We start from the raw sequence: 12,993 nt of genomic DNA, 5'->3' as shown, positions 1-12,993 counted from the left end.
TACACCAGAGCCAGCGACACTGTGCTAGATTTTTATATGGGTCTTGAGGATTGAACTCAGGTCTTTGTGCTTCCCTGACAGGGCCACCCCAGGTCTTTTCCCTCACCTTTATGATTGGGGTTGGATCCCTCTGGCTCTCTGGGCAAAGAGACTGTTCTAGTTTCCTCTTGCTGCTGTGATAAACCACAAAATCAAATCTCAACAAAATCAACTCAGAGGATAAAAGAGTTAGTTTATTTGCCTTATACTTCCAGGTCAAGCAGCAGCTAGATGCAGAATAAAGAGATGCTCTTTCCTGGCTCACACGCTCCAGCTCAGGCTCAGCTAGCTTCCTCACACAGCTCAGAGCCAACTAGGTAGGGAATGGCACTGCCCACAGCGAGCTTGCTTAGGGATGGCACTGCCCACAGTGAGCTTGCTTAGGGGATGGCACTGCCCACAGTGAGCTTGCTTAGGGAATGGCACTGCCCACAGTGAGCTGGTGTCTCCTACATGATTTAGCAATCAAGAAAATCTGTTACAGCCAGCTACACAGGTCAATCTTATCTCTGCAAACGCTCATCTGAAACTCTCTTCTAAGGTGACTCTGAGTTGGTGACTCTTTGTCACCTGTATATAGTGGCTGAGCAGGAGACTCTGGAGTAGTTCATCCCACTGGGTGGTATTTGTAGTGAGCTGAGAAAATTGTCACTCAGAAGAAGGGCACAGTGGTAGACGGTACTTGGAAGACATGGCTGGGGCTCAAGTTCTCTCCCTTCCATACTGTAGTTTGTGGCCTTGCAAGGTTTTCCCAAAGGTGACAAGTTTTTGTTTCCTCATGGACATACTGGAGACAAAAATAATCCTCACTGGGTTGTTGTGAGAATGCTTATGGCGTGGTATAGAACAGGCCCCACAGAACAGGTGAGGTTGGCGTCCCTCTCTCAGTTTCTTCCTTCAATGCTGAAACAAATGCCTGATTGTGGGACTGTGAAAAGCAGTTTGTGGCCTGGTTGAGCGAGGCGTACTCTGGAGACCCAGTAGAATATTCTACAAGGGACGGAACCGGTGAGCAATGCTCCCAGATACTCAGGCACCTGACACCAACCCCATACTCCTGACTCTTCAACTCCATAATCCCATGGCCGTCAGTCACACATAGGGCCAGGCCCCTAGTGTTCTGCCTGGGCTCCACCCCACAGCCACCTGGGTACAACCAGGCAGCCCAGCCCACTATAAAAGGGGCTTCCAGGCCCGCCCCTCCCAGCTCTCTGGCTTTTCTCTCTTGCCCTTACGTTCTTGTCCCCCTGTTCCCCCCCTTTCCTCATTCTTCCCCCCTCTTTCTACATGGTTATGGCCAGCTCTCACCCCTCTATCTTTTTCTCTAGTTCTGTCTCTTTTCTTGTCCTATTTCTCTATAATAAAGCTTTGCAACTATGAGCTGCCTCTTCTTTTCAAAACCCGCCATGTAGGAGTAATGGAGCAGGCCTCAGCGTCTCCAGCCACCAGAAAGGACCGAAGACTCTTCCCGGCCAGGCTTCCTCTACAGGTACACGGGGCCTGCACCAGAAAGGCACGGCTTTCTGAGCAAAGACCTACCTGCCTCCTGGCTACCTCCTTCCAGCTAGCGGGTCAGCTCCCTCCTCAGGAACTCGGGAGCCCGCCATCCCTACACAGTACAGTACGCAGGCACCGCTCATTTTCCCTACACCTGATGAAAACAGCTTAAGGAAGAAATGTTTCATTTTGGTCAGAACTTTGAAGGGTAGAGTCCATCGCGGGGAGCGGGGTGGGGACGCTGCAGTGGGAGTGGCTGCTCACATTGTTGCATCTGGGCAGGAAGCAGAGACAGGTTAACGCTGAGCCCGGCTTGTTCTTCCCCTTTCTGCTCAGTCTGGACTCCTTCCCAATAGAGCGATACTATGCACACAGTAGGTCTTCTCACCTCCCTCCCAGATGTGCCCAGAGGCTTGCTTCCATGGTGAGTCTAAATCCTATCAATCTGAGTCCACGATTGACCAGATTGCATGCCTGAAGGTTTGACCATGTGTTGAATGAAAGGGGGGAAAGGGCTGAGGACCCGGGAAGGGCATGGCTGAGGTACAGGTAAGGGTGAGCTTTAGAGAGAGGGCCAGTAACCTGCCTCAGATAGCACACCGATAAGCGGTGGTCACAAGTGTTTGGACTCTGTACTCTGCCTTTTTATCCCTCTAAGAAACAAGACTCACCCAGACTTGTCCCCCCTGGTCTTTGACGCTGCAGCAGATACAGTTATTGTGATGCCCAAGGAAAAGGGAAGGGTTGTGCAGAAGGATCTCAGTTTGCGACCTGCTGTGCTGACAGGGAAAGAGTGAAGCTTCTTCTACAAAGTGGGGAAAAAAGCAGCTGTGGGTGTGGCTCCATGGTATAAGCCACGTGCAAAGCCCAGGGTTCCACATGTTCACACACACTGTAAACACATCAACAAAAACATGTTCACACACGCTGTAAACACATCAGCAAAAACAGATCGCTAGAACCAAGGAAAGCCTTGTCCAAAGCGAATCTCATTTACTGCAAGAACAAATCCAAATCCTGTCAATCTGGGAACAAATCCTTTTGCTAAGCGACTAGCTTTCTGAAAGACCCACCTCTGCATTGACCCTGGTGAGACAGTCTTTACCATCTGCTGCACGGGTATGGAGTGTTTAGCACAACCAAGTGTTTAGCTTGTGTCTGCTGAATTAATAATGAGTGGCAAAGTGCTGGTTAGCATTATGATAAGAAGGCAGGGCAGAAAAATGGAGGGATCGCACAGAAATTGGTGTACAGGGTCCGGGGTGGTATCAGTTGGTAAACTGCTTGCCTAGCATGTACAAAGTCCCGAGTTCGATCCCTGGCACTGTATAAACTGGGTGTGGCTGCTTCCGATGATAATCCTAGTACTTAGGAGCTGGAAGCAGGAGAATCAGGGGTTAAAGGTCATCCTTGGCTGTGTAGTGAGAGAGTGATTTGTAGGCTGGCCTGGGTGGGATGCAGGACACCCCTGTCTAACACAAAAACAAAAAGCCAGCCGGGTGTGGTGATGTACCTGGGAGGCAGAGGCAGGGAGATACCTGGGAGCCCCAGGCAAACCTGGACCACATCGTGAGTTCCAAGCCAGCCAAAGATACATAGTGAGAGCCTTGTTTAAAAAAAAAAATCGCTATAGCAAAGGTGGGCGTGATGGTATACATTGGCAGTTCAGCCTCGGGAGGCATCGGCAACAAGATCAGAAGCTGGGGCAGATCCTCGGCTACTTAGCAATTGCAAAGCCAGGCTGGGTACAAGAGAATCTCAAAAAACTGAAAGAAAGAATACAAGAAAGAAATTAGTGTAACAGAGGAGGTTCTGTGAAAGGCTTTTTCCCCCCTAACATTTTAAAATATTGGCAACATTCAGACAGTACTTACAATATGTGCCTATGGCACTGACGTGAACAATTGGTATCACTTGACCATCTTAAGCAGGGCTATCTGTCCTTAAAGCATCCAGAGCCCACCAGATTCTAGATGGTAATGGACCAGCTGGTTTAAATGGGTCTCCATGGTTACATTCATGCTCCTGTTTCCATGGTTACATTTCCTGGTTTCTCGCCAGAGTTAGATATATATTTGAAATTTAAAAGGAGTTTTTTTTTCCTTTCTTGCCTGCCTACACAGATACATAGGGTCCAAAGGTCTAGAATGAAAGTTTTAGTGACCTCTTGGGAGGAAAGGGGAAGATGGTAATAATGTTTGTGACAGCCGAATCTACCTAGAACGAGGAGCAGACTTGATGGGGAGCAATATTGCAGGTGGATTGATAACTCAATATTACAAACCTGGGTATTTTGCTGAGCAAAAGCTGTCTGGGGTGAGGGGCCAATATATTACTGTTTGGATGTATGGCTCTGGGACTGGGCTGGGATGTTGTCCAGCGCTGGATTAGATCACCTTCAAAATCATCCTCCATCTCTGTGCTAAACTGCGTGGCTACCTGCTTGCACTCATTTCTCTTGTCATCTCCATTTCAAATCATCTCTCTGGGCTCGCTCAAGCAAACATCTGTTTGGAGGTACCAGCCCAGGTGAAGATTCAAAGTTAGGTTTCTTGGAACAGATAGAACGCCTACATGGAATCGAAGAGCCCCCTTGTGGTAACTCTAAAACCTCCAGCTTTTCCTCATCTGGAAAAGGACTGAAAGCCTGCAGGGCTCACTGGGGAAAAGAATCTTTCTCCAGTGTCCTTCCCTGCCTTCTTCCTTCCTAGAGCTTCATTGAGTAATTTTTTTAATGCATCATCCTGTCCCTAGTAAGAGTCCCTTAAACCAGCCTGGTGGGATCCAGACACCAGGCAGAACTAAAATGCCTCCTCTACTCCAGGCAGTTAGGCTGTCCAGGGACGGTTGGGCAGCTGACCCAAGCAGAGTTTGAGTCTTCCTTGGGAAGTAGTATCAGTATTATGAGGAGGTTAGATCTTTTCATTTCAGCACAGAGTTGCAAACCTTATATGGTCTGACCTGGGGCGGGGCACGGGAATATTTTGGTTGCTCTGTCTTCAAGCAAGGGAATGTTCCATGGACCTTCTAAAGTGGTACAGCTAGGACCGAACATCTCAGGATCTGTGATGCATCTGCCCCGGCTTACCTGGAGAATCCCACATTACTTGCTCCCAGAAAGGCTCACCTTTGTTTCTTGTCTTCTATTCAACCTTAAAAAAGTGTGTCAGGTAGCTATGTAGGTCAACCCCCTGGGAGATGTATTTGGGTCTCCATGGGCACCGCATGGAAGCAGATTTGGTTTTATTTTAACACTATGAAAGTCTTATGAAATTACATTTTCATAAGTCTTTATCAACTAACACTTTAGGGATTTCTTTTGTGAGGAATTTTGTAGGTGTATGTGTGTGTGTTTATGCCTGTTCACATGTTTGTGGATACAGGTAGATGCACATGTGTCTGTGCATGTGTGCATGTGTGTTTGTGTGTAGTGTGTGTGCATGTTATGCATGCTCACATGAATGTGGATGCTGGTGTACGCATGTGTTCCTCGGTTACAGTCTACCTTATGTATTGAGGCAAGATCTTTCCCTTGAATAGAGAGTTCACAGATTTGGCGAGTCTAGGTAGCTGGCTTGCTTCAGGGTACTGCCTCTAGAGGACTGGGGGTTACAACTGGGTCACCTATGTCCACCTAGGGTTTATATAGGCACTAGGACCTGAACTGGCTATACATGGTGGCTCACCTGTAACCCCAGCACTTTAGGGGCAGAGATGGGATCCCAGAAGCAGGCTGGTGTGTCTTGGAATCCACTCAAACTGCTTGTGAATGAGGACAGTGCTGTGCTAATGCCATGACTTGTCTAACCTCCACGGCTACCTGCAGAACAGTGCAGCTCATGTTGGGGACCATTTTTACATTGCTACTGTGCCAAAGGCCAAAGGCCAAAGGTCAAAGGCCACACTGCTTCTCATCCTACTGCTCCCTTTGTGCACGAGGTCTTCATCCTCTTGAGGGTGTACAGGTGTATAATACACACATATATGTAATATATAAGCACACACACACATAAGGGGTGGATTGAGACAGGGTTTCTCCGTGTCACCCTGGCTGTTCGAGGACTCACTCTATAGACCAGGCTGACTTTGAACTCAGAGATCTACCTGGGTTTGCCTCCCGAATACCACAACCTGGCTATACTTTTTCAATATGATGTTTATTAGATGTTTTTTTTCACACATTGAAAATTAAGTAGAGTATGGGTCTGCCTGTGCCACTGTGTATGTGGAGGGCAGATAAGTTTTGGAGCTGGTTCTCTCCTTCCATCGTATGGATTCTGGGTATTAAACTGAGGCTATCAGACTTGGGCAACAGGTGCTTTTTACCTGCCCAATCATTTTGATGGCCCAGAGCAGACTTTTTTTTTTTTGACACTGAATATACTGTGAGTCTCCCCTCAAATTTTCCCCTTAACAGGAAACTGTCTTAAAACATCAAGCCACCCTTTGGTGTCTAAGTTGTTTGTAGCCAGAGCAAGTTTGGAAAGTGTCCTTGGTCAACTTTGAGTCCTTTGCTCAGCACAGATATATGTATCTCTTTTGATTTTCTCTGTTTTATCCTTGGCAGGAATGGGAGGCCATCTTAGTGATGAGCACATCCTGGCTGGAGGGAGGGCCTTTTCCTTTATCATCATTCCAAGATCTTCCAACAAGAGCTCAATAGTCACAGGTTGTTTTGAAATTTCTACACCAACGGGAAGCATTTCTCTAGCAGAGTCCTGCAAGTTAATTGAAGACATGGTGTTGGTGCTGAGAGAGGGTCACTGGTAGGACGCTGATAGGAACAGGAAGGAAGGCAGGGTAGTGTCTTCCCAGGGAGCAGAGTAAGGCAGAGGACAAGGCTCCTACAGAAGCACATCTCTGTTTGCCTTTCTTGGAGCAGAATCCCAAATCTTGTTGTTGTTGTTGTTGTTGTTGCTGTTGTTGTTGCTGCTGCTGCTGTTGCTCTTGCTGCTGTTGCTCTTGCTGTTGTTGTTGTTGCTGCTGCTGCTGTTACTGCTGTTACTGTTGCTCTTTCTGCTGCTGCTGCTGTTGCTGCTGCTGCTGTTTCTGCTGCTGCTTCTGCTGCTGCTGCTGTTTCTGCTGCTGTTGCTGCTGCTGCTGTTACTCCTGCTGCTGCTGCTGTTACTGCTGTTACTGTTGCTGTTTCTGCTGCTGCTGCTGCTGCTGCTGCTGTTACTCTCCTATACTACTGTTTTGAGGCAGGGTCTTGCTAAGCAGCCCTGGTATGACTTGGAAAGAATGATGCACATCAGGCTACTTTCAAACATGGGGCGGTCCTCCTGCCTCAGATTTCTGAGTGTTAGTGTCACAGGTGTGTTCCATCACTCTGGGTTCCAAATTGTATTTAATCTGCATTTCTCTTTATGAGCAAGTTAGTTTCTTCTCATATTTTTAAGAGTTCTTCTGTTTCTATGAATATTGTGTTTATATTCTTTGCCCAGTTACCTACTGGACAGCTAATTTTGTTCTGGTTGATTTTTTTTCCTAAATGGTATGTTATCATTTTATTCAAAGGAAATTGAGGTTTTAGTATGTGTTATGAGTAGTAAGTATTCACTTATCTCTCAATTGTGATCTTACATTGATTTTTCTCTTGAATGTAGACTGAAAGGGTTAACTCAGAAACTTTGAAAAGGTCATAGAACACTGGCCCCTCCCAGAAGGGCAAGTGTTCCCCCTCCCAGAAGGGAGAAGCTAAATTACATTCCTCAGACCACTGTGTGGTCTCTGGCTAGGAAAGGCCCAGAGTCTGTTGGCCACCTCATCCCCTATCAACCAATTAGTTTAAAGGTAACACTGTTCTGCTAATCACAATGTGCCTAATGGCGGCTGCTGAAGAACTGTATAAAAGGCCCATGTAGCCTGGAGTGCTTGTCATTCTGTCTCCAAGTGCAGGGCCACCCCAGCATGCTGGATAATAATAAAAATCTTCTTGCTTTTTGCATCAATTCCCATCTCCACGTGGTCCACTCAGGGGTAAGTTAAGACTCCCTCGAGTCTTACATAGACCGGTTTATCAGGTTTTATTTTAGGAGTTCTGGATACTATGCTAGTGTTAGAAAATCCTTGTAACTGCATGACAACAACAAAACCACCTCATGTTAAATGTATTATCTACATAGTTCTTCTAGAACTTTTTCTTTCTTTCTTTCTTTCTTTCTTCCTTTCTTCTCTCTGTCTGTCTGTCTGTCTCTCTGTCTTTCTGTCTCTCTCTTAACTTTAGGAATATTTAATCTGGCTGGGTGGTGGTGGCACATAGCTTTAATCCTAGCACTTGGGAGGCAGATGCAGGCAGATTTCTGAGTTCAAGGCCAGTCTGGTCTACAGAGTGAGTTCCAGGACAGCCAAGGCTACACAGAGAAACCCTGTCTTGGGGGGGGGGGAGGGGGGAGAACAACCCAAGGGGGAAAAAAAGAATATTTAATCTACCTGGGACTTATTTCTATAAACTTTGCAAGACAGAAACCAACCCATTTCACAATTTCCCACGTGTCTATCCAATAGTGTCAAAACCAGTTATTGAGTGACTGACTTCTCTCACAGATTTGAAATGCCATCCTTGTATTTGCATCTGTTTGGGAACTGTCTGCTGAGCTTTAATTTAGTCCTGACCTTGTCCTTGAAGGAGGTTCATTTTGTTTTTAAATGGAAGAGACTTGAGCATGCGCAGATACAAAAGAACAGCAACTTGGTGAAGGACAGATGCGGATGAGATGGGGTCAACAAACACCTAATGAGCAAATGCGCTTGTCTACCGCAGAAAGGAAATAGGTGCTCTGAGGTCTTCAAGGCCGCAGCCTCCCTCCACCCTGTACAATGGGAGGTACAATTATTCTTGTGTCATTGTGACAAAATCCCCCATAGCAACAATCGAAAGGAGGAAAGATTTATTTCTACGCCTGGTTTCAAGGCCTCAGTCCTTGGTCAGTTGCTCTGTGCCCTTAGCCCAAACATCAGGGTGACGACATGTGACAGAGGCACTTCTCATCTCTCTAAGGACAGGAAGCTGAGACAGACGAATACAGGAAGAGGTCAGGACACCATTTAGCAGCCATCTTCCGGAGATACCAGTCCAGTGGCCTGCTTCCCCAACTAGGTTCTATTCCTATCTTACACCACCTCACACTAATGATCATATTATGACTCAATATGTTAATATATTCATTAGATCAGAACCCACAGGATCTGCCTGTCTCCTGAAACCCTCCCCCCTTCCCCACCAACCCCAAACATGTGTAGAGGTGCTTTACTAATCTCCTAGGTGTTCCTCAGTCTAAAGTTGACAAGATTATCATCTGGGGTTGGAGGAACCCACGTGGCCCCTTCTCTTCTGAGAGTTATTGGCAAAGAGTTAATGTTTGCCAAGGAAAGGGGAGATGTTTCTTTTAATGGTGTGGCCAACGGGAAGTTGCTTATGATCCTGTCGCTGTGTATGATTGACGTATGTTAAATAAACAATTAACAGACTGTCTCACGTCCAGTATCTCTCCCAGTCAGTCGCCTGTTGGGATCTTCCCTGTCTAGTCTGGAATTTGCATCATATATGCCCTCACCATGGGCATTCTTCTTCTGCCGCCCCCACAAGGATCCATAGCATCTTGCCTTGGCATGATTGCTTCAACGGACGTCCTCTATTGTGGCGTCTAACCTGTTCTAAGCCTGTTAACTTAGCTTTCTGCTTGTCTTTGTGTAGTTTCCTCTCTCTGGCCTTCTGTGCTTATCCTGAACCTTGAAGCCCGAGCTTATACTCTCAACACGTGAGCTCAGATGCGCATCTAGTTAGGATGCAGGCTATCTGGTGTTTGTGGTTAAGATTAGAAAAATATACATATAAAATTTGAACTCAGCTGGGTGGTGGTGGCGGCGCACGCCTATAATCCCAGCACTCTTGGAGGCAGAGGCGGGCAGATTTCTGAGTTCGAGGCCAGCCTGGTCTACAGAGTGAGTTCCAGGACAGCCAGGGCTAAACAGAGAAACCCTGCCTCGAAAAACCGAAATCCAAAAAAAAAAAAAAAAAAAAAAAATTGAACTCCCCCCACCCCCATGTGTGTTTGTGTGTGTGCACCTGGGAACAACCTATAGGAATCTGTTCTTTCTACTATGTGGATTCCAGGGACTGAAGGGTGTTGAGGCTTGATGACAGGCAACCTTACCCACTGAGCTTTCTCACTGGCCCTGGCTAGTGTGTCTTTTTGAGAAGAATTTATCTATGCACATGGTGAGAGTTCCTCAACAGTCTAGTTAACAGAATTTCTACTTACATGTCAGGCATACTTCCCCTAACTTTGTGACTCTACACCCACAGACTTACCAAGGCTTGCAACCATTTTTGACTCCTGGTTTCCAGTTTCAGACGTTGTGCGTGTCAGTCAATGCTGGGTGCCCCCCTCTACCACTATGCCTTATTTTATGTGCATGTGTTGGTGCCTGAGTTACAGATGGTTATGAGCTGTCTGGTTTTGGTGCTGGGAACCAACCCCAAATCCTGTGCAAAAGCAGTAAGTGCTCTAACTGCTGAGCCATCTATCCAGCCCCAATCTTCCGATTTTAAGACGAGGTCTCTCCCTGAGCCTAGAGCTCACTATCTGATGCAGGCAGAAAGCCTTGGGGACAGTGGTTCTCAGCCTTCAAAATGCTGCGACCCTTTAATACAGTTCCTAGTGTTCTGGTGACCACCGGTTATAAAATTATTTCGTTGCTACTTCATAGCTGTGATTGTGCTACTGTTAAGAATTGTGATACAAATATCTAATATTGGGCCCAAAATAGTCATGACCCCCCAGGTTGAGAACCACTGCTCTAGGTTCTGCCAGCCTCCATCTTGCTCCCAGAGCAGGGTTACAGATTTGTGTGTCTGTACATTGAATTTGGATTCAAATGCCTAACTCTCAAGCACTAATCTCACAGAGCCGGCTTCCCTGGCCCCTCCTTCTCCTAGTCCAGGCTGCCTTCTCTGCAACACTGCAGACTCCAGGATGTCACTCAGCTCTACAGGCTGAACCCCTGCATTGGCGCCTCCTTCCTAGCTGATCGCTTTCACCCTTCAAAGTGTACACACCAGCAACAGCATTCACTGATATAGATCCACTGTAGCCCTTTCTTCTCAGCTCGACCCCAGGCTTGCCCTCTGATCAGTCAGTACATGTACACGTCTCTGGCGTGTGCTCATCACGCAGCACTAGTTGTTTCTGCATGCTGTCTGCCCCGCTGGACTGGGGAGCTGAAGATCATGTCTTATTTATTTTTGTATTCTCTCTCTCTCTCTTCTCTTACCTTTCTCTTTCCCCATCTTTCCCCCCTTTTCCACATGGCCATGGCCAGCTTTCATCTACTTCCAGTCTCTCACTCGACTCTTCTATAATAAAGCTAAAAAATCAAGGGCTGCATCCTTTCATCTACACCCGCCATGCCGGAGCAACGAATAGGCCTCTCAGCGTTTCCAGCGGACATGAAGGACCGAGGACTCGCACCCCTGGCCAGGTCTCCCTTAACAGGTACATGGGCCCACATCAGAACAGGCCTGTGAGATCTTACATATCATATAGGCTTGATAAATACTGTTTTTTCCTAGACATTTGTCTGGAACAGGGGGAGGCTTCAACCGTCCCAGTATAGGATGCCTTTCCCTTGCGTTTTCCCTCTTCCTCTCAGTATGCTGCTGGAGCTTTGGCTGTAGTTAATTACTGGGTTGGTTTAAATGGCCCCATACCCTTCTCCTGCATTCTAACAGAAACCCCAGAGCTCACTCTAGAACAAGCACAATTGTGTCAATAATACTTGAATCACCGAGGTTCCTGCCCACACTGGAGACGGGCAGTTCGCTAGGAACATAGGGAAAGCCCACTTTGGAACAGTTTCCCGTGCAAGAACAATCCCTCGATGTCTGGTCTCTGAAAGCATACATTTACAAATGATCTAATTGCTGGGTCTGAGGCTGGAAGCGCCATGGCAACTTATTTAATTGCTAATGATATACAACTGTGAATTAAAAATGACCTCTACTCAAATCCGCTAAAAAGCCATGTCTAACTACTCCGTGCGAGGCTTTTGCCAATTTCTCCGTGCTAGTTTTCTCTTTTTTCCTCCTCCAAATTTTGCTGGCCATGAATATATGCCGTTGTTTGGAGAACTATGCCTTCTGTTCCTCTGAGTGATCCTGTGGTTCAGAGTCAAGAAACACTCACAGCACTGAGAGAACCCAAGGACACCCTGTCCAAGTCACCCTGACCCCTGATGGCAGCCAGCTACAGGCTGCTACCAGTACGTCCTGTCTGGCTTGAAGGAGTGAGGGCCAGTCTGTTATTCTGACTAACCTGTATAGGGGCTGCTGTAGCCACTGCTCTTCTAAAAGATCTGATTGTGGGTCAGGGCTTTCTGGCTACTGGTTGGGTTGGAGCTGGAAATCCTATTTTTTCATTTTTTCCCTAATTTGTGGAGGGAAAATCTAGATATATCCTTTTATTGTGTTGTGATTTATAAATGACAGCAGACTGTGGAGAGCTAACTGTGATGGCCTTACTTTCCATCTTCCCTGTTTATGATGGGTGATGTGCTTCTTGATATTAGGGGTTTGAGGGTGGTGAACGAGGGGACAAGCAGGTCGTTTAGACAGTCTATCTCCTGGACAGCACCAACCCCAGCCACAAAGCTAATATGTGCCCCGTGTGCCTGTCCCTCTCCCAAGGCTGTTCGACACAAAGATTCTGAGATGTGGGTTAGCAGTTACCTACTGAAAAGAAGCTTCACAATGGCCAGACATGTATAATGACAAATCTGGGGTGAGCTCAGGACTGAAGATGTACCATAAGAAATACTGGAATTCTTCTTAGAACCCTGGCAGGAATCAAAGGTGGGCTGGAATCCACGGTCTCAGCACATGCTTTTGACCATACAGTTGGTTCAGTGACAGTGCATCGATGCAGCCCACACAGGCCTTTAGCCTGTGATTCTCCTGCCTTAGATTCAATATCCGGGTTGCAGGACTGTGCTACCAGCATCTTCACCCCTCCCCCCAACCCTGATTTTTTTTTTCTCCTTCCCATCCCCTGCATAATAGCCCACAATGACAGGATGACCAGAAGAAACATTTACAGGACAGTCTTGCTGCCAGCACTCCTTGCTTCAGGAAAGCTAAGAATATCAAAACAAGGGAAAAGGGGAAGATTTCAATTTCTCAGATAAGAAGACATTTTATTCATATATGTGTATATAAAACTACACTTCAAAAATTCTCCTTTTCTAAAAACAGCCTTTGAATGGTAATCCTCCCAATGAAATAGCTACGGTAGGCTATGAGAAGGAGTACACAACTTTTTAACCTATACACAGCAGTCGCAGTTAAAGTTTCTGGGCGGTGGTGACCACTGCGGACTTCACGCTCACCCACAGCACAGGCCTGGGCCCCGTTAACAGTGTTTTATTTTTAAAGCTGTAAACAAAACAAAACAACAACAA

Source organism: Apodemus sylvaticus, chromosome 8 (assembly GCF_947179515.1).
Source record: "Apodemus sylvaticus chromosome 8, mApoSyl1.1, whole genome shotgun sequence".
Taxonomy (NCBI): domain Eukaryota; kingdom Metazoa; phylum Chordata; class Mammalia; order Rodentia; family Muridae; genus Apodemus; species Apodemus sylvaticus.
Note: the sequence above shows the minus strand (reverse complement) of the source record.